Source organism: Apium graveolens, chromosome 2, assembly GCF_009905375.1.
Source record: "Apium graveolens cultivar Ventura chromosome 2, ASM990537v1, whole genome shotgun sequence".
Taxonomy (NCBI): Eukaryota; Viridiplantae; Streptophyta; class Magnoliopsida; order Apiales; family Apiaceae; genus Apium; species Apium graveolens.
The window spans coordinates 63,841,436-63,864,548 of NC_133648.1; positions in this window are offsets into that span (position 1 = coordinate 63,841,436).

The following is a 23,113-nucleotide window of genomic DNA, read 5'->3' on the forward strand; positions in this document are numbered from 1 at the left end:
ATGCGGCGAATGGTCCTGCGCACGCGTCGGGTGCTGGGGTATCCTCGCCTGCCTCGGGCCTCTATCCTCATGTGCCGCTTGATGGAAAGCTGGTCCCTCAGCTCGACAATACGGGCCTCGGCCGCTGTCAGCTCAGTAGCATAGCGACCTACCACCCAATCGTGATCTGCTAAGGATATGACTGGTATAGGTGGTGGAAGTGGGGAATCTGCAGGAGTCGCTGCCACACCGTCAAGAATAGGGTCCATGCCGTCGTCGGTCTCAGTCTGTGCGAGACTAACTGGTATAGGGGGCGGGGTGGGTGTCCTCACTGGGGTGGCTGCCCCTAACTCCGCCTCTAACTCCTCAGTCAGTGTAGTGACTCTGGCCTGCAGAGCTATCATCCTATCCATCAAATTTGTTACGCCCGTCTCGTTCTCGAGCTCGGCGGCTCAAGCCTGGGCTGCTGAGAGCCGATCTAACAAATGCTCTATCAACCTCTGATGCACATCCACCCTCATCATCTCTGGAGATGGAACCTCCGTGCTACCATATGGAATATCCTCAGGAGGGGCTATCTCAGTGTCTGGCTCAGTGGGGTCCTCCTCTAGATCCTCCTCAAGGTCAGTCTCCGGGTACTCGAATACCTCCAAGCCCACAGTTGGGGCAGGGTCATCTACCTCGGTCTCAGCTAAAAGGGCCTCATCATGCTCTCTCTCGTACGCCTCTACAGCCTCAGGGTCTAACATATCGGGTACCTACAAGTCATTTAACACACACATTACTATCCTTGGATACTTAAATCACCCCTAAGGGTTCTTAATGTCAGTGCTACCCTCGTAGACCGACTACGAACTCTATGTGAGTTCTAGTTCATTGATTTAGTTGATTCACCCTAATGTTTCTGAGACTTATAACCTAGGGCTCTGATACCATTTCTGTAACACCCCCAAATTCAAGGTCGGGAATTATGGTTTTTACGATCACTTATTATTGTCTAATAAATAATTAATCCTCTTGTCACATCATTACTCGACCTTTTAACCAAACTCACACACACACAGGTTATATGCTCAAAAACATTACTAAATTAACGTTAAAGTATTTAAGTTATTACAGACCAAAGGAAATTATCTCAAAAGGGTGAACGCCGAGAACAGCTCTACATGAGACTGGCTCGGGTCACAAATAGTCTTGGTTCAAGTACTCAAAAAGGGAAACTATCTCTACTCATCTACCTGAGGTGGCTGGCGGACGAACAATCTACGGTACTCACGTGCGTCCCCTACCCGCTTGCGGGCAGTCGTCCTGGTTCGGGCCATGCCTGTTGTGATATGATATTTATAAAAGCAAGAGTGAGCACTAACGCCCAGGAAGATATAGATATCCATTATTTAAATATGATCATTTAGGGAAAAACAACCATTAAGCATTGTGTAACCAAGGTTTCTAAAAGTTTATATGCTTGTCAATTTTATGATAAACTCAACTTTAATTGTATCACTTTAATCAGTTTATACTCGTACTCATTTCGTCTCAAAATCTCAATATGATGCTTGAACCAAGATTCTCATATGAATGTGATATATATGCATCAACATCCTTATTTAAAACTCAGCCTTATCGGCCTTCTGCTGTAGGTTTCACAACAATTTATCCAAAGTGGAGGAAAGGGACTATACTGGAATAAACCATGTACCGGTGATCATCCGAATATGAAATTTTCTCTAATAGTAGAAGGAATACAAACCTAGACGCCTTTGGGCTTATCAAGACATTACACGATGGTTGCCCATTTTCGTGCAAGTTCGAAAGTCAATGGTCACAGAGACCATATAACTGTATAATGCGCCACTCCGCGCTTGGTCACTACCCGATACCTCTCAGTGCCGGGCAGGCCACATTCCAGTCCCAAAACAATTATTTCATTTACATAAAATCCTTTATCGAAGGAATAGATCGTTCTGAGTTGACCTTTAAATAAGATGATTTATTCATCACTTTTAACACAATTGATCCTTGGGAGTTGTCAGAGTTTTGAATTTAAAATCAATTTCAGACCCTTAACTGTAGTAGAGTTTTACATATATTGTTCACTTGTTTTTCGTTGAGCGAGGAAGCAAAACCCTTATGCTTCTAGACTAAGTTCCCTAAGGTTTTGACAGGTTTCAGATGATTGATCTCTTCCGAGAATTTTGAATAATTTAGAAAATATCCTTGGGAACTATGTCTATTTTTAAATGATTTTTAGAACTACGGAATATTAAATATTTATGTTCTCATAATATTTTTAAGAAGGGTTCAATGAATTGATAAAACCTTAAGTACTAAATGTTTCTCAATAAGGTTCAATGAATTGATAAACATCTTAATTAAATACTTAAGACAGGATTTGACATCTTATAATTATCCTTCGAATGGTTACATACGTTTTAGATAGAGTGAATTGATTTAAAAACTTTTCAATATCTCTTTAAGTATTTTCTGGATATTTTAGTAACTCTTTAGGTATTACTTATAAATAAATAATCAAATAGGATATGCCTTGAGTGAATATTTGATTATCTCTTATAGTTATTAATCAAGTCTCAATCGTTCACTTAATATGTATGTTACACGAAAGTAATCTATTTATTGAAATAGAAATCTTCCGTGTCCGGCTCGTTCCGGAATTAAATCGATTTAAAAATATCTCTGACTCCCACTATCTTGTATTATATTAAAATTATGTTTGAATTTCTCATACTCGTATAAAACGAAGTTTGTTTTTGTAAACAATCGCATAATTTGAATGTATTGATATCACAGACAAGCATATATTTTTAAACTGTAAAGGATGGCATCAATATTACAGCAGTATATATAGCATGGATAATTTGTGATAGGGTTTCGTAAACTTTCCTCGAGTGCTAGGAGTGGTATGGTTTCGGGGCTTTTGTTGGCGATCTAAAATCAATAACCAACGATCTTAGTTAGTACGCGATTATCGATTCGCTTCACTAAAACATTTTTATAAAATCGAAAAATTAATATTTTCTTAAAATTCTTTTTGAACAGTCTTCCATCCTGCATTATTTAATTATCATGATTTTTTCAAGATTCTGAAATCATTTTTAGCCTTTCAAAATCATCATGCAAGTGGCCTATGTGCAGTTGGCTTTTCGTATGAACGCTCTACACTAAAACGGTCATAACTTTTAAACCGTAAATCCCCACACGACGATCCACACATGTACAGAAACTAAAAATCAAGATCTACCCAGTCATGGCCAGTGACTCACAAGTTTCAAACATTTACATGGCCGAATACACTACAGAAGGCAGACCAAGTGCAATAGGCTCCACATTCTATTTCTACTACTTGTTCTTGACACAATCACTACTTATGACCAACACAACACTTTTTTTTTGCTAAATTGCTTTTATAGATAGAGAAAAAGAATATACAAGGGATTCACCCTAAGATCTATGACAAGCCATAGATAAAACTATCTATAACCAATCTTAAGAGAAGATTGGAGATAGAAAGCACAAAAGCGGCTAGAAGCCAAGAACACTTAACCAACCTCAAGCTGGAAACTAAAAGCTATAATGCACAAAACAAACTATAAATTACAACAGCAATAATTCTGGTCTGGAACAAATAACTGTATTATACCAATCTGAAGAAGTTAGCCGAGCTTTAATGTCCATAACAATTCCTTGTAGTAATTTCCTTGGTCCGAACACACCTTTTCCATGAGCCCTCGCGTTCCTCTCTCTCCATATATGATAGAAAAAGACCTGAGCATAACAAGTAGCAATCGTCCCTTTATCTTTGCTTACTAATTCTGTGAGACTCTCCAAAAAATCTATCCAAGAGGCATGAGCAACCGAGATACCAAGAAGCCCAAACAACTCCAACAAAATCCATCTACTATATGTACACTGCAAGAATAAGTGTGAAATGGTCTCTCTTCACATGATGCATAAGAAGCACTGTTGAGTAGATGCAATACCAAACTTGTAGAGTCTGGCCAAGGTGTTGAGGCGGTTAAGGCAAGTGATCCACTGATGGTGAGAAAACCTATTAATCTGCAGCCTATGCCAAACTGCTTTGTGCCATAGGACTTTTTACTTCTCAAGATCCACCCACATACACCTTATATACTTTATCTAGCATCACATACAAGCATCACAACTCAAAAACTCAAGTACTTAGTAAGAATATGAGCAAAACAACCTTACACATACAGAAACTTTTGGATCTTGACACTACATCATAAATAACTCTTAAACCCACCCTTAAAACTTTAAAAAGTTGGAAGTTATACCTTCTTGAGCACTAGGAGGGTTAGTACTAAGATGATTAGGGCTTGGTTTGCTTGAAAAACACTTAGAAGGGCTAGATCCTTAAGAAACAAAACCAAGAAACCATGTTAGTCAAAACAGTCCATAAAGTTCTTGAACTTCAAGAATTTGTTTCTCACAAACCATTAAGAATTTGACCATGAAACCATATACATACCTTTACTAGGATGTAAGGAAGCTTTATCAATTTTTATAGAATTTTTAATAGAGGGAAGGATGGGGAAGTGAAGTGAAGAAAAGAGCTCTTCTCCTTTTCTGCATAAAGCAGCCGAGAGCAAGAGAGGGATGGGGGGGTTTTGGCTTGATTTTTTTGTTAAAGTGTGGGAGTGTATAAGATGGATTTGATAGTGTGTATATATGGGCATAATAATCAGCAAAAAAAATTGCTTGTTTGACAATTTATATGAGTATAAATGAGGAGGTATGGCATTGTACTTCCTTGTCTCCCAATTACTATTCCACTTACTATTCTACTACTATTCAACTAACTATTCTAGTTAGTTTACATTTCCCTAGTTACATCTCCTACCCACTAGTTAGCTTGGTTTTGCATGGCCAACATGCATGGAATTAATTTCTCATTCGATTATTTATCGTACACGCGTTTTTCGTTCCATTCCGATAGTTTAATCGTATAACATTTCATTTCGTAGTGAATTCCTTTATCGCTTATAATCCTTTAACCAATTCTATTCCTTTCTCTTGATCATAGAAACACCTTGATATAATGTTTATTCCACGTAGTATTCCCGGTTCTACGCCATTCCTTACGGATACGAAAGCACGTAGTATAATCATGATACTTCGAATTCCGACGGCTTTTACCTTCACTTATTTTCCTCGATAAACAAGAATATGATATCGGATTTCCAAAATTCCACTATTCTTATTTGTGATGAACTCCATACATATTACATAACTAGTTCCAGTTACTATTCACTGAAGTTATAAAATGTTACAAAAATCAGGGTTCTTACAGTTCTATATCTATCCATACCCCTTGATCCTGCATAAAAAATTTCATCTTTAAAACCCAAGCCGTGTAGTTGCTTCTTGCCAACATCGGATAACTCAGTCCTATAGAAGCACCCTTGAGTTTATTTGCATCCATCGTTCTCGTCTTCGACCTTTAATAAGAAATTCCTGGTCTAATACCAAGTGTAGTTATATATATATATATAACTATTTGATATAGAGAGAAAAACACATATGTCTGTCAAACGACTTGACTTCTTATTCATAGATAACACGATATATATAAGGAGGAAATGAAAATAGAAAGCCTACAAATTAGGAACTGATCGTATGTGATCATATCAATCTCCTGATCATAATCTACTACTAATTTATTCCTCAAATCCTACAAACTCGGCATAAATCAGAACCAAGTTTGACGGTTAATATAAATGCCAAAACAGAAAATAGTACTAACGACTATAGTAACTATATGTTTGAGATTACAATGCAACACAAAACCAATATCCAGATTTTATAGTATAACATCATGTTTTAGTACGACACCAATATCTTTTATCCGGGGGAAATGTGATAGGGGAATATCAATGGTACGAGATCGTAAATTCTTCTCAAAATTATCATTGATAAAGCCGATATCCCATTATTTATCCTCTTAATTAATAAGATCAGCCACCATAAGTTCTGGATTATAATTAGGATTCTGAATACGTACTATAGTAACACCATTACATGTGAGCCAATCCTCCTCCCACAGTCATACTGGAACCATTACATACGAGTTATTTGAGCCACTCCAGCAATAAGCTTTTAGACCCTTCTATACTTCTCCAAGTATAACTTGGATCATGTCCCAGCCTTGCATAAAAAAAATCATCATTTTTATTATATTTATCCTTTAAGATAGTATGTAACATGGAACTTGTATCATCATTATGCATCATCTACGCTTGCTTCGCAAGAAGGGCCTAATCAAAAGATTTAAGATCTCTGAACCCCATACCACCATTTGATTCAGGCATACACAGAGTCCCAGTTGTGCCAATGAATCTTCCGTACATAGAGTCCCAGTTGGATATGAAAAATGTGCTCATCATGTATGTCATAATGGCTTACGTAAGCGCAAGTACTGCATTATAACTACTTCTTTACCTGGCCGAGACATGAGTTTCTCATTCCATCCATTTACCTTCTTCCAGATTTTCTCTTTCAAACTTGCAAAAATTTCTGTTTTCGATCTTCCAATTATTGTTGGCAACCCCAGATATTTTTAAAGCTTCACAACTTCCCTTACGCCCAAAGTTTTCGCAATTTCTGTTTTCAAGTTGACATTTATATTTTTGCTAAAAGTTACTTATGTCTTACTTAGATTTACTTTTTGTCCAAATGCACGCTCTCTCATGCGTACTGATAATGTCAGCTATCTTAGAGTATTCTTGCAAGATAGCTCCGGTAAATAAAATACTGTCATCCGCAAAAAATAGATGAGACACCCTGGGTGCACCATTGCAAATTTTGCACCTTGTATGATTTTTCTTTGGATGCTTTTGTGAGTAGATTGTGTTGAGTATACAATAATGAAAGAAAAATCCAAAGCGAATAAACAAGAACAAGAAAATAAACGAAAATCACACAAGATAAAGATTTACGTGGTTCGGAAATTCCTACTCCACAAGCCGCACTAATTTTGTATTGATCTCTCATAATTTGTTGTGTTATGATTTTACAATTACATGAGTATTTATAAGAGAAAAAACTAGGCCTAAATCAAAATTATAGTCCAAATCTGAAAAGTAGACTAATCCATAAACTAATCTGAATCTGAATCTGAATAGTCGATTTTCATGGGCTTAATTAATAAACTCCACAAACCCAACAATCTCCCACTTGGAGTCTGGCCAATCTTCACTTCATTCTTGTAAGTCTAGTAAAATCAATTCTTCAATCAATAACTCTAACTAGTGTAGCTCCTTCTCATCAATCAATTCTGAAGGCCAGTTGAAGCTACGCAAATCTTCAACTTTTCATTCGTAACCACCTTAGTCAACATATCTACACGATTCTTTGAACCAAGGATTTTCTTCAAGGACAAAGTACCATTTCTTATCAACTCTCTTGTAAAGTGATATCTTAGCTGAATATGCTTCGTCCTAGCATGAAACACGGGATTCTTCGCAAGATGAATAGCACTCTGACTGTCGCTATACAAAGCACTGTCCATCTGTTTCTTTCCTAAATCCTCAAGAAAATTCTTCAATCAAATCATCTCCTTGCTAGCTTCAGAGATAGCCATATATTCAGCTTCTGTGGTTGAAAGAGAAACACTCTTTTGAAGTCGAGACATCCAACTAACTGCGGTGCCACCCAAAGTGAAAATATAACCCGTTGTACTTTTTCTTTTGTCCAAACATCCACCCAAATCTGCATCAAAGAACCCTTCCAAGATAACATCTTTCTTACTAAAACGTAGTGCAACCTTGGATGTGTCTTTCAAGTAGCGTAACAACCACTTGACTACTTCCCAATGCTCTCTTCCTGGATTAGACATAAATCTGCTAACAACTCCCACTACATGAGCAATGTCTGGCCTTGTACACACCATAGCATACATTAAACTACCAACTGCAGATGCATAAGGAACTTTAGCCATATCTTTCTTGCCTTCATCCGTTTTAGGTGATTGCTTCTTTGTGAGATAAAAGTGACTCACCAACGGTGTACTTCTGGTCTTCACATCCTGGACACTGAATTTCTGTAACAATTTCTCAACATATTTCTCTTGAGATAATTTTAAAGTACCTTCAGTTCTATCCCTTATGATGCTCATATCAAATATTTGTTTTGCTGCACCCATATCCTTCATCACAAACTCCTCAGACATCTGTCTCTTTAACCTGTTGATTTCCCTCATATTTGATCCTGCTATCAACATGTCATCAACATACAACAACAATATGATTCAAGATGAATCAAACTATTTAAAGTAACAACAATGATCCATAGCACTCCTTGTGTACCCATTCTTCATCATAAAGCTATCAAACGTCAAGTACCATGTCTCGGTGCTTGCTTTAAACCATACAAGCTTTTTATAAGCTTGCAAACAAGGTTTTCTTTCCCAGCTACCTGAAATCCCTTTGGCTGAACCATGTAGATGTCTTCCTCAAGATCACTATGTAAGAACGCAGTCTTAACATCTAGTTGCTCTAGATGTAACTCCTCTGCAGCCACAATATTTAGCACAATTCTAACGATAGTCATCTTAACAACAAGAGAAAATATATTGGTATAGTCAATACCCTTTTTCTGTTGATAACCCTTGACTACTAACCTTGCCTTGTATCTCTTGCTGCCATCATGTTCTTCTTTGATCCTGAACACCCACTTATTCTGTAAAGCCTTTTTTCCTGCTGATAACTCTGTTAAAGACCAAGTATCATTCTTCTCAAGAGAAATCATCTCCTCATCCATGGTTGATTTCCACTGAACTGAATTATCCACTTGTACTGCCTCTGAATAACACTGAGGGTCCCCGTCCTCAGTCAATAAAATATAATATGCTGAAGGAGAATATCTTTGTGGTGGCCTCACACTTCTGCTAGATTTTCTTACCTCAGTCTGTGGAGTTACTGGAACCCTGTCATCAACATTCTCTAAACTCCCACTACTTCCTGCAAGATCTGTTTCTGTAATATCTTCAAGCACTGCTTCCTCTTTCTCAGGTTGTTCCTTTGTAAACTCAGAATCAACTACAAGTTTATCCTTATACACTGTATTCTCATTAAAAGTAACATCTCTACTTCTAACGACCTTCTTAGTTAGTTCATCCCAGAATATCATCTGAGCCATAACCAATAAAGATACACTTCTTTTCTTTTGGATCAAGCTTATCCCTATTAGAATCTTTAACACGCACATAAGAAACACAACCAAAAACTCGCAAGTGTGAAAGATTTACCTCTTTTTCCTGCCACTCTTCTTCAGGAATCTTGATCCCTAAAGGACTTGAAGGTCCTCTATTTATGAGATACGCAGTTGTGCTAACTGCATCAGCTCAAAATATCTTTGGCAACCCTGCATGTAATCTCATACTCTTGGCCCTCTCATTCAAGGTTTTATTCATGCGCTCTGCAACACCATTCTGTTACGGTGTCTCTGGAATAGTTTAAATCATTCTAATCCCAAATTCCGTGTAATAGCTTTTAAACTCATCACTACTGTATTCACCTCCATTATCTAACATCAAACTCTTCACTTTTAAACGAGTACAATTTTCAACTTCAGTCTTCCACTTCTTGAAAGTAGAAAACACATCTGATTTATTCTTCAAAAAATAAACCCATATCTTTCTAGTGGAATCATCAATGAAAGTGACATAGTAGCGAGATCCATCCAATAACGCAACTATTATTGGACCATATACATCTGTATGAACTAACTCTAACTTCTTAGCCTTGGGGGTCCTCCCTGATTTTGCAAAATTAACACGTTTCTGCTTTCCAAGAACACATGGCTCACAGAATCTAACTTCCACATTCTTCAACACTGGAATCTTCCCCTTCGAAGTTAACAACTTTATACATTTTTCACTCATATGGCCAAGTCTTTGGTGCCACAAAGTTGAAGACTCAATCTCATCAGCAACTGCATTTGATTCATAACTAGATTGTTCAACAATGTATAAAGTCCCATTTTTCTCTCCACGAGCAATAACTAGATTCCCCTTTATAACCTTCCACTGTCCGTCTCCGAAAGTAACTCGATACCCTTCCTTATCTAACTGACCCACAGATAACAACATTTTTTCAGTCCAGGAATGTACCTTACATCTTTCAACGTCTAGCTAGTTCCCAAAGAGGTTCTGAGATTAATATCTCTCATGCCCGCAATATCCAAAGTCTCATCATCAGCAAGACGAACTTTACCAAAATTTCCAACTCTGAAATTTAACATTAAATCCTTGCAAGGGGTAGCATGGAATGATGCACCAGAATCTATAACCCATGATTCAACCGAACATTCAACACAATAAATCAAAGCATCATCATCCTCCACTTCTTCAACTACGTTAGCTGAATTATCCTCTTTACTCTTTCCTTTTGAAGCCGCGGGAGCCGTGCACTGATTCTTGAAGTGACCCTTCTTCTGACAATTCCAACAAACAATATCCTTGCGATCTTTGGTTTGTCCTCTCTTCTGTGATTTCGATCTGCTACGCCCCTTATTCTTCCCCTTTTTGAACTTTATGCCTCTACTTTCAGCACTCAACAAGGAACCTGATGACCTGAGTTTCTCCTATACGAATATCTTCTCCAAGAATCGAATCTCGAACTCCATCAAAAGTCATCTTACCGCTTCCAGATGAATTACTTATAGCAGTGACAAATCCCGACCAACTGTCTGGTAATGAGGATGCCAACAACAAGGGTTGTACTTCATCATCGAATTTAATATCCACCGATGCCAATATTGCTAGGATGGAATTAAATTCGTTCAAATGATCAGCAACACAATCGCCTTCATTCAATTTAGTGGCAACTAACAAGCGAATCAAATACACCTTATTTGAAGCAGACGGCTTCTCATACATGTTTGACAAAGCCTTGATCAAACCATAAGTTGTCGTTTCCTTGACGATATTGTAAGCAACGTTCTTCACCAAAGTCAACCTGACAACCTCCAGAGCCTGCCTGTCCAAAAGCTTCCAGTCTTCATCCTTCATTACAATTGGTTTCTTCTCTTCTAGAGGTTCATGTAGTTTTTTCTGATACAAATAATCCTCAATTTGCATCTTCCAAAACCCATAATCTTTGCCATCAAAATTGTAAATCTTCACCTTCCCGTCTTCTGCCATCGCTCCCACTCGCCTGAAAACCTAGGCTATTGATACCAGTTGTTGAGTATACAACAATGAAAAAAAACCCAAAGCGAATAAACAAGAACAATAAAATAAACGACAATCACACAAGACAAAGATTTACGTGATTCGGAAATTCCTACTCCACAAGCCTCACTAATTCTGTATTGATCTCTCATAATTTGTTGTGTTATGATTTTACAATTACATGAGTATTTATAAGAGTAGAAACTAGGCCTAAATCAAAATTATAGTCCAAATCTGAAAAGTAGACTAATCCATAAACTAATCTGAATCTGAATAGTCTATTCTCATGGGCTTAATTAATAGACTCCACAAATCCAAAGCCCAACAACTGTTATCAGAGCTATGGTTTAGACGGTCCAGAACAATCTTTTAGACCGTCATACAGTGAAAAATTTCAAAAGCAACCAAACCATTATCCGTTATTAATCTTTTAGGCACAAAAGCGCTATGATTCTTGAAATGATCGAGTCCAAGAACGGTTTTAACTTATGTGCCGGTGTTTTTTGATATCATCTTGTATATGACATTACAGAGACTTATGGGGTGGAAATCGCTCCTGTGTTTTTGATCGTTGCACTTAGGAATAAGAACGACACAAGTTTTATTGACATCCTCAATGTCGGCCTGCCCCTTCCACCATTTTTTCACAAATAGAATCACATCACCTATGTGACTCAACTTAAACCCTTTTTGTGTCGTTTGTAATGTAGAGTAAATAGGGTATCGATTTACGCCGAGGATCAAGGGCTTACTTCTCCTATATTTCGCTAATGGTATCAAGAATGAATTTGGTTTTGTTTTGTCTAAAAACTAAATTAACTAGTAAGCAAGAAGAAGGTTTGTTTGTAAATAATTAAAAAACATGTTGGAAAGCATGTAGATCCACCCTAAACTCATGACATAATTCTGAAATTCGTCTGATATGTTCTGAAAGATACCTATAAAGAACCTGCCATGACCACATAGAAACAAGTTCTGCTACTTGTATAACCCCATGACCACATAGAAAGGTTAAAACGAATTACACACTTATACAACTAATCTCATGACCACATAGAAAGATTAATTGACTTTACAGAGATAGAAATCGCAAAACATAACTGGTTGACCACATACCATAGTTAATTCTTGCATCTCTATAAGCATTGACGTATATACAGGCACAATTAAGAACACATCTCAGAAAATTAAAATGGTATAATTGTCATAAAGTTAAGGGCTTCAAAACAGCCATCTGACAATAATAAACTAGCCAACCATAATCATAGTAAAAGTGATAGGATACATGAGAAGATTAAAATAAAATACAAAGTGTAGAGTTAAAAGAATTATTCCTATGTTGTTGTTATCAAATCTCCAAGTATAAAGTTCTCCTCCTTCTCCTCTTAGCTTCTTCTCTTGGTGGATATGGATACGTATATTCTAATAATATAAACGTAATATATAAATTATTTTTGTTATTTCTAAGAATAAAACAAAAGTTTTCCAAACCGAAAAGGATTCTACGTATAAAATTCGTAGTTGACTTTTCTCTGCTTTTCCTGGGCTTATCCGGATGGATTCTGAAATCTGGACCATTCTTTAATTAAAGAGAATCTCGTTATCTTCGCGTGGGCTGTTGAATCGCCCAAATCCGATGTACGGAACTCAAGATACGGCTCAAACAATATGTAATAACCCCAATTTTTGGAAATTTTTGAAACCCTTATGAATAGTGTTTTTGCTGAATGAGAAAACTGTTCATGCCACGCTATGTAGGGGTTCTGTTATTGATCTTATGGGATATTATTAGTACTCTATGTGGTATATAAGTGTATGTAAAGATCGTCAGAATCCAATTCTGAACACTTGGATTTTTCCCGGAAATCCACTAGATACGGAAAGAATTGAGAAAAAGGTAACAGGATAAAAGGATTTAAATTAAAGGATTATAGGAGAGGATCATAAAAGGAATACAATATATTGAGAAAGGTTAAGGGAACCTAAGTAATAAGATCCCGGGTATGATCCCTCAAACGATAAACAAGAACGAAAGATAAGCGAACCGTAAAACAAATAAGTGACCAAGAGACAAGCTTGTACAAGAAGCCAGGGACTATGACATCATCAAACCACAAGGTGTGGACAAGTGGGAGCATTATGACATGTGCAAGGTGACATAAGCATGACATGGGAAGGAAGGAGGTGTGGTGGCTTTGTAACCACACAAATTCAAGGGCAAGAAGGTAATTGACTAAAACAAGCACAAAAACCAAGCAACCAAGCCAAGTAAAATCATTCTCATCAAAAATCAAAAGCAACCAAGGCTTTGTTCTTCATTGCTCACGGCTTTTCACTATTCAAAAGGCAAGAGAAATTCAAAATCCAAGATCCAAGCTTCCTAAATTGGTAAGATAATTCCCTAATCATCTTCATGCTTAGTTAGGACTATATCATGAGTTTAAGCCATTAATTCCTTCTCAATCTTCTTCATTTAATCAAAGAAGAAGACAATGAATAGTGTTTTCAAGTTTTTTAACTTGAACTTTTCTTGGTTTTCTTGAAGATCCAAGCATTCTTAAGACTTCTCCAAGCTTCTTAAGGCTTCCTAGCTCCACCCACCACTTCAAGGAAGGTATACCATCTCCAAACCCTAGATTCCTATATAGTATAAGATGATTTTGATTAGTGGGTTGATATTGTAGCTTGTTGTTATGATTTACAGTTTGGGATTTGGAATGGTAGTGAAATGGAATGGTAATTGTTGTGGTTTTGATTTAAAGGAACTTAAGTATGATTAAAGTTAAGTTTAAGCATAAGTATGAATGATTAAATTGAATTGGTTGGGGTTGTTATGATGTGATAAGGATGGATGTTGGTTGTATGATTGATTTGGGGTTGATTTGTGGTTGGTATTGAATGGTTTAAAATTTGGGAAATCGCGTAAACATAGCCGTCGTAACGTCCGATTTTCTTTGGACTGTTTTTGTGCATAGCATTAGGACCCGAGAACCCCCTGCTAGATTATGACCACTGCCATGTTTAGATAGCTCATGTTACGAGCTTCATTTTGATATGTAGTTCGTTCGATTCCGATGCACGGTTTAGGAGAAACGACCGTTTCAAGTAACGGCGTTTCGCGAACGAAACTTTTCCCCTCGCCTTACTTTGAAACATAGGTTAAAGACCAAAAAGGGTTAATTAATGTATGAAACATTTAGGGTAAGTGTGTTAGGCAGTTGGTAAGACACTCGCGAAGGAATCGCTTTAAAACTCGTAAAGGTTAAATTATTAAAAATGGTGGAGCCGAGGGTACCCGAGTGACTTAAGCGAATCAGTGAGCGCAAAACGAGCGTTAGAGTCTAAGTTAGTTAAAGTATAGATTTACAAGTGACTTTGGTTTAATTCCAACTTACTTGTTGCTTATAGGTTACCAGACTCGTCCCGAGCCATTCGTAACCCCCAGTCGCTCAGGCAAGTTTTCTACCCGTTATACTGTTGTTGTGATGAATATATGTATATGCATTATCTTGCGATAGATGCATGTTGGTTAATTAGCAAATGTTGCAATATATTGAAGCATGCTGATATGGTATATATATGCATGCCTGTTTCATATTCTTGCCATATATATCTGTTGGTTCAGTTGATAATACCTATGCTAGAGGATAGCGGTAACTTGCATATACCCTTAGTATAGGGACCCAAAGGTGAAAATATTTTCTAAAACCGGGAGTCGAGGATCCCGAGTACATTTTGTATATATGGATATGGATATATATATATATATTTATATATATATGGTTATAGTTTTTCCAAACTATTAAACGAATAAGGTTTATTCGATAACTTTAAACTTTATTTTATTATTGAGTATTATTTCGAATATTATTCGAGGACTTATGACTCCTTTATATTATTTATTGAATATTACTTGGATATTCATTTGAGGATGTATGACTCCTTTATTTTATTTAATGAATATTATTTATAATATTCATTCGAGGTATTATGACTCAGCTTATTTATTAAATGAATATTATCTTGAATATTCATTCGAGGACTTATGACTCCTTTATATTATTTATTGAATATTATTTTGAATATTCATTCGAGGACTTATGACTCTTTTATATTATTTAATGAATATTTTTGAATATTCATTTGAGGATCTATGACTCCGATTATTTGCTGAAATATATTCTTTATTTTATTAAAGAATAAGGTGTAAATAATCAAACTTATTTTCGATTATTCAAATAAAGATAATACTTTTATATAAGTATATCTTTGGTTATTTAATACTCGTTTCAAGAATAAATTTCAATACTTCTACTTCAATTATTTTTATAAAGATTATTCTTTATGGGAATATTATTTAATTAATAATATTCAGTCATTTTCTAAATATTCCGGGGACTGATTTACTTCATTAAATCAGCTTTACTCCAAACACTCTATAAAGTGTTTTCGAGTCTTCAAAATGATTTTTAAAAGATAGAGCGGATCCCAAAACTCATTTTTATATTTAAGATCTTCCTTTTAAAGGGGATTTAAATACTCGTTCAAAACTTGAGGGATCCGGCTCAGTGGTGTATTTTACATTCGCAACGAGGTTGCTGTTTTGAGAAAACATCTTGATTACTTGCCCATCGTTCGGGAAGTAAGTCCATCTATTGAGTCGGCATAAGCAACATGGGCTCAGTGGGCGTCCATGATAGTGTAAGTGGCTCAGTGGGAGTCCATCAAATGCATAAGTGGCTGAGTGGCAGTCCAGCATAAGGTCCTAATTATGACCAGGGTGATGACCAGTGGGGAATTCGTCCATCTACTAGTAGAAAAGGTTACTAATGGGTATCTTTGCCTGATCAGCAAGATATCTGGTTTATGCCAAAGGTTTTCTTTTCCTTCCAAATTCATTGGATATTGCAACTCTGTTCATACTTTACATAACAGAGGTTCCAGGAAATGTTTTAGAGATATATATATGTGGATATATATATATCGGAACTAAATAAAGTATCTCATAACTTTTTCATTCAATAATATTTCAAAGATTGAATCTATTCAAATCTTGTCTTGTAGTCTCATCTATGTGATGAACTTTTGAAACTGATTATAACTTGAACGGTGGTAGTTCAAGTAGTATTGGGAAAGATATAAGTATATTGGGGTATTTGGTAACCTCATCTTTTAAACTTATATCTAATTAATAATTGTCTTATGAATGACAAAGATTTTCAGAAAAAAACGTTGAGACAAGGTTAGATATATGAGATCACCTTGCAACGATATTTTTTATACAGTTATACACTGGGACTTTGTGTATATTATGCATGGAAGAGGACTTCCAATATTTTGAAAAGTATATATGTATATATATATATATATATATATATACTGAATATTTTGCGACTTCATCGCATAAAGATATCAACTTGGTTCATTTCTTTTGACCAAGACTTTCATGAGTACTAAGAGAAGGCTCATATACTATTAATCATTATACATATTATTTTGGTGGGCTTGCTGCTCACCCTTGCTTTCTTCTTTCATCACACAACATCAGATAGACAAGATGAACCGGACCAAGCTCCTGATTCGCAAGAGGTTAGGAGACGTTCCGCAGTTTTCTAGAAGCACTGATGCCGCCATAGCTGAGGTAGGAACTACCAATAGGCTAGGCTTTCAACTTTTGATGTATCAGATTATGTATATTTATGAATTGTAATAATGGCAAAGAAATGTAAATTTATTCAGAAACCTGTTTAAGGTGTATTGGCATATAATTGTGGAATAAAATGACTTGTGGTTATTTTTGGATGTTCATCTCTGAGACTATAACGTGTGGTGTGTGTGTTTATTGTGGGGTCACAGTACAGAGTAGTTGAGTAATTATTAAGATTGGGTGTTATTAAGGGAAATGGAACTCGTGACAACCCGGATCCCCGACCCCGGATCTGGGGGTGTTACAGAAATGGTATCAGAGCTAAGCGTTATAAACCTCAGAGATGATGGGACGTTAAGATAATAAGTTCACCAAGATAATAAGAACTCTTGCCAAGTTCATAGTCGGACTACCTAACGTAGTACTGACAGTTAAAACCCTTATGGGAACCCTTATAAATGTAGCGATAGAAGCGTAGTTCGTTATCGTATATGGTAGCGGGACTCCGAACCCTGAAGTTGAGGAACATCAACGCGATGATGTTTTATTACTAATTGGAGATCAGATTGTGGATCCAATAGAGCGTCCTAACGCAGGACCGGATGATGTTGATATTGAGGATGTAGCGGTTGAGGATGTTGTCCTAGAAGGGATAGTTGCTGAGGAGGATCCCATGGAGGATCCTGACGAGATTGGATAAAGGACCACTGATGAATTGATGACCCTGGTTGGGTTGACTACCAGAGGTAGGATTGGCCGGTCACTACCAGAGGTTCGTTCAAGTTTGTAAAGATAGTAGCCCCTTTAACGTGGCTTACTCATAAGACTGAGAAGTTCGAATAGACAGAGAAATGCGAGAACAGCTTTTAAGAACTGAAGCAAAGGTTGGTGATGGCCCCTATGTTGGCGTTGCCGGATGGAAAAAGGAGATTTTGTGATTTGTAAGTGACGCTTCGCATAGGGAATTAGGGTGCTTCTTAGCACAGCAAGATAATCGCGTCTGCGTCAAGACAATTAAGGTAATATGAAATTCGATATCCCCGCCCATGAGCTTAGGCTCGTGGCAATAGTTTTACCCTAAAGATTGGAGGCACTACTTGTATGGAGAGAAGTGCGAGAATTACCTAAGCCATAAGTGCTCTAGTACATTCTTACGTAGAAAGAGCTCAACATACGCCAGAGGAGGCGGTTAGAGCTAATCAAGAATTATGATTGGGAGATTCTTTATCATTCGGGGAAAGCCAATGTGGTGGCTGATGCCATTAGTAAAAAGGAGAGACTCAAGATGATAATGTCTTTGGGAGAGTTGATAAGAGATTTTGAGAAAATGGAAATAGTAGTGAAGGTAACCGGAGCCGGTACCGAAAAGCTGTTTGAGATTGCAATAGAGACCGAATTATTGGAAAAGAGCATATTGTGCCAGAAAAAGGTGATGAATGAAGGCAGAGAGCCAACAAATAAATATGAGATTAATACTGAGAAAGATGATAAGGGAATAATGAGGTATTCCTATAGAATTTGGGTTCCGAAAGTTCAAGAGCTTAAGGATGAGAACTTAGATGAGAGCCATAGTTTGAGGAATAGGATTTAGGGCAAACCCAAAGTGTGATAGTCAGGGAGGTTGCCATCAAGAAAGAAAGAACCCATAATATAATAGAGTGGAAAACAAGGTTTTTAATGTATAAGATAACCCCAATTATGGGAGAAAGTTGAAACATTTCATACTAAGGAAACAGAAAGTTGAGTAAGGAAAGGAGACCCGAGACGGTACTCCTATATGGCAATTTATGGACCTGTCTAGACAGAACTTAGACTATTATCCCCAACCACCACCCTGAGGGGACAATGCGGCAGGAAATTCTTTCATGACCTTTAAATCATTAAGCTCTCAGAGTTCCAAGGAACAGGTTGACCTAGTCGAGGCAAGAGCCTGGCTAAAGGAAATATAGGAATCATTTGAGATTCTAAATGATTGACGAATCACAAAAGACTATTTTTATCACTCACCCTCCTAAGAGAGAGACCACCCGCTGGTGAAAGGCCAAGGAAGGCACGGAGCAAGAGATTATAATAAACTGATTTAAGTTCAGTCAATTGTTTTCAGGAAAGTACTTCCCAAGGTTATGGAGATAATGTAAAAGCTTTAGAGCCATAACAAAGGCAGACGAGTATGATGAATTATGAATCTAAGCTGTAAAAGTTATCAAGATTCGTTCTGAGGACACGAATCCAGAATGACGGGATATTTGAAATCAATGCTTATGTTATGTTAGTTCATGAAATAATGATAAGAGAAAGGAAAATAAAAAGAAACTGAAGTGGAAAGGAATATAAAGGAAATAGAGTTTGAGGAATGATAAGGAAGTTGGGTATGAGGAAACCCTAAAGACTCATAGCAATAGAAATAGAAAAGTGTGTAATCGTCAGGATGAGGGTGATTCACCATGAGTTAAAATTGATGGTTGAGGGCATAAGAGATACATATATATTATCCCCTATAAGTTGGGAGGATTCGAAGAAACCTTGAGATAGTTCGAAGGATAAATAATGAGACGTGGATAGACTGAGGAGACAAGAAAGTAAGAAATTAAGAAAATTGGATGAAGGAAGTGACCTTCAAGAATGTGAAGTGTAAGACCGGTGGCTTGATACCCAGGAAGGGAGACGCCAGGTATGAAAGATATCCCAACATTGAGATGACTGTTGAGATAAACAACAAAAGTAAATAAGGAATTATTAAGAAGAAGTTCACGTTGAACACGACCAATATCTTCCAGAACATCCATGTTATCGTTACCAGATTAGGCAAGAAACGCGGATAACCGTTGTTATCTTTTGGAGGCCATTTTGATTAACCTCATTTTGTATACAGATGTTATTGTGAAATTAGGCATTTACTATCGAGGTGGGAATGATTGAATAAGATACCCATATCAGGGATATATGACTTTATTTATCCATGGAAGGATGCTTGTACCTTTTTAAAGGTGGAATTAAGGATAGAACATCGGTAACTTAAAACGAATCCTAGGGGAATGCATAAAGGTTGGCATTTCACCCTTGATAGGGATAGTATGAGTTTTGACAGTATGAATTGGAAAGCATTAAGGTAATAATAACCTTTAAGGATCAGTGGAGAAATTTTTCAGAAGTATATAGACAATGGTTCTAGTAATAGTGAATGGTATTTTCATATGCCCTGTATCTAGGGAATACAGGAGGAACGATTGAAGGATAACCTTAGAGGTTTTATAAGGAAAAAGGTAATATTCAAAATTCTCAAGAATAGAAATGTTGATAAAGGAAATATGACGTAATTATAATGTTGCCAAGTGGGGCACGTGTTAAACCACGAGAAAGTATGGATCGAACCAGTAATGGTCGAAATTGTTCAGGGCAATTAGGACTTAAGATAAAAGATGTTCTAATTATGATTGAGAGTCAGTCATGACAGTGATTAACCTCTAAAGACTGAGGCAATAACTTATGGAAAAATGGTGATTTTTTTTTTTACTCATCAGATTTTAAGGAAAGCATTTTCACATAAGCTGTGATTGAAATAAGGTAGAAAATTTATTTGGAGATGGTTAAAGTGACATTGACTGTAAGGAAATTTTACTATCAGGAAAGGCCAAAGAGGTGGCCGACACTTTAAAGGTAAGAGGATAATTATAGGCGCTCGTGCGAGAGGAATACAGTGATGATGGTTAAAGCTGTGAAGGTTGTATTATGGTTTGGAAGATTGACATTCCTTCTGATGACTGTGCAATACCCAACCGTAATAGTAGTTGGTAAAGGTTTAATTCGTGTAATCGCCATGAACGGGCTATCTATCTTAGGAGGTCCTATCTTGAGATAAGCCAGAACCATGTTTCAAAAAGGACTAGATGAACCCTTGAGTTAAGTCTTCTATTGAAGGCATATGATTACGAATGGTATTAACCTACTATCGTTGCTTTGATGGAAACTCTTCTGCAATTTTATTTGCTTCATGTCATGTATGTATGTCAGGATCAGGAGTGTTCTTCATGAATCATGAATGGTGATTATGTTACCTCCTTAGAAGGATTAGATATGATATGTATGGACTCCGTATGGTTAACTATTAAGACTTCATGGAAAATGAATGACTACAGTAGGTCAGTGGTGGACCATGGTAAGGCAGCAATGGTTATGCGAGTATTGAGCTGATTACAACCGTGAGAGTTGTATTGGAATGGGTGTTGAGATTGAGTACCACTAATCGGGTCGTGGTAGTGTATAAGTTATCGTTGATAGACTAATTAAGTAGAGTATCTACCTAGTGAATTATTATTCTTCCTTATCAATAGAGAGTCGTATTATTATACGAGGAAGGTTGCAGTGCAAGCATAGAATTCTAGTAACGATGATGTCTAGAATGAGATCCCAGGTTCGATTTTCGATATCGAGGGAGTTTCAAAGGTAATTGTGTATAAGCTAGAGGAAGTGCATGGGTCCATAGAATAATGGACGGAGTAGCAAATATTTAAGCATGTGAAATGCGATGCGATAATACTCGATGTTGATATAAATACATATATGTTTTGTTCTCCTATGACAAACCTCTATAGTTCAGAGGTAGGTTCCAAGCCAGATATTTTGTGGCAGTATATTTTTTTCATATATACAATTCTCTTCAATTCGTTCTTTTCTCTTCTTTTCATTTCATGTAAGCTGAGAAGAACAACCCTTCCAGAAAGGGGAGGTATTGCCGAATGACTATCTATCTGTGTGATAGAAGCCTAGTAGGATACCAGCTATTGTTTAATTGCTTGTCAAGTACTAAAGGCTGGCCACCTTCTGTACTAACTATGCAATGTAACAAGTGTTCATGATCATAGTGATCTCTCAATAAATTCTTTTACTTCTATATGAAGGACTAAGCTTTCGAAGATAGAAGCAGCTGAAAAAGGAGTAGTAAAGTTGTGGTGGTATGTGGAATGGAAACACATTCGTGATACTAAGGTTGACGAGGTTATTAAAAGGTTATAGAACGCTAACGAGCAAAAGTATAACCAGTATAATATTTGGAACAGAAGGTAGTAGCGATTACGAACTGGAAAAGAATGGGTATTGAGAAGCAAAAGCTCTAATGCTAAAAGCTATAATGAGAGTCTGTGCAATAGACTTGAAAGAAATTGGAATGATCACTTAATTCGGATTGAGTTATCTTACGACAATAGATCATATGTCATTATCGAGATGTCGCCTTATGAGATCCTTGAGGGAAGACAATGTCGATCTCCCTTATGTTAGGATGAAGTTGTAGAGCGCAAGATGCTCGGACCCGCAGTAGTCCAAAGGACCAAGGATATGATAGATCTAATCAGAGGACGGCTGGTAGTAGCCCAAGATGGTCATGATAAGTATGTTGATTTGACACGAAAGGATAAAGAGTATGAAATAGGGGACCTAGTAATGTTATAGGTATCCCTTGGAAAGGATTGATGAGGTTCGGAAAGAAAGGAAAGCTAAGTCTACAATTTGTTGGACCCTTGGATATATTAAGACGTTTAGGAAGTTAGCATATGAGCTAGCCCTACCCCCGAACCTGTAGCAAGTTCATAACGTGTTTCACGTATCAATGTTAAAGAAGTGTAATTCAGATGCCAGATAAATAGAGGCATATGAGCGCATAGATATGCAACCCGACGTAACCTATATGGAGCAACCAGGAAGGGTTATAGAGTGAAAAGGAACGAGTGCTTAGGAGAAGGGTTATCAAACTAGTAAGAGTTTGATGGTAGAACCACAATGTGGGAAAATTGACTTGAGAGTTAGAAAGTGCAATACTAAGAAAGTATCCCTATTTATTTCTATCTGATTCCGGGACGGAATCCTTTTAAGGAGGGGAGACTGTAATAACCCCAATTTTTGGAAATTTTTGAAACCCTTATGAATAGTGTTTTTGCTGAATGAGAAAACTGTTCATGCCACGCTATGTAGGGGTTCTGTTATTGATCTTATGGGATATTATTAGTACTCTATGTGGTATATAAGTGTATGTTAAGATCGTCAGAATCCAATTCTGAACACTTGGATTTTTCCCGGAAATCCACTAGATACGGAAAGAATTGAGAAAAAGGTAACAGGATAAAAGGATTTAAATTAAAGGATTATAGGAGAGGATCATAAAAGGAATACAATATATTGAGAAAGGTTAAGGGAACCTAAGTAATAAGATCCCGGGTATGATCCCTCAAACGATAAACAAGAACGAAAGATAAGCGAACCGTAAAACAAATAAGTGACCAAGA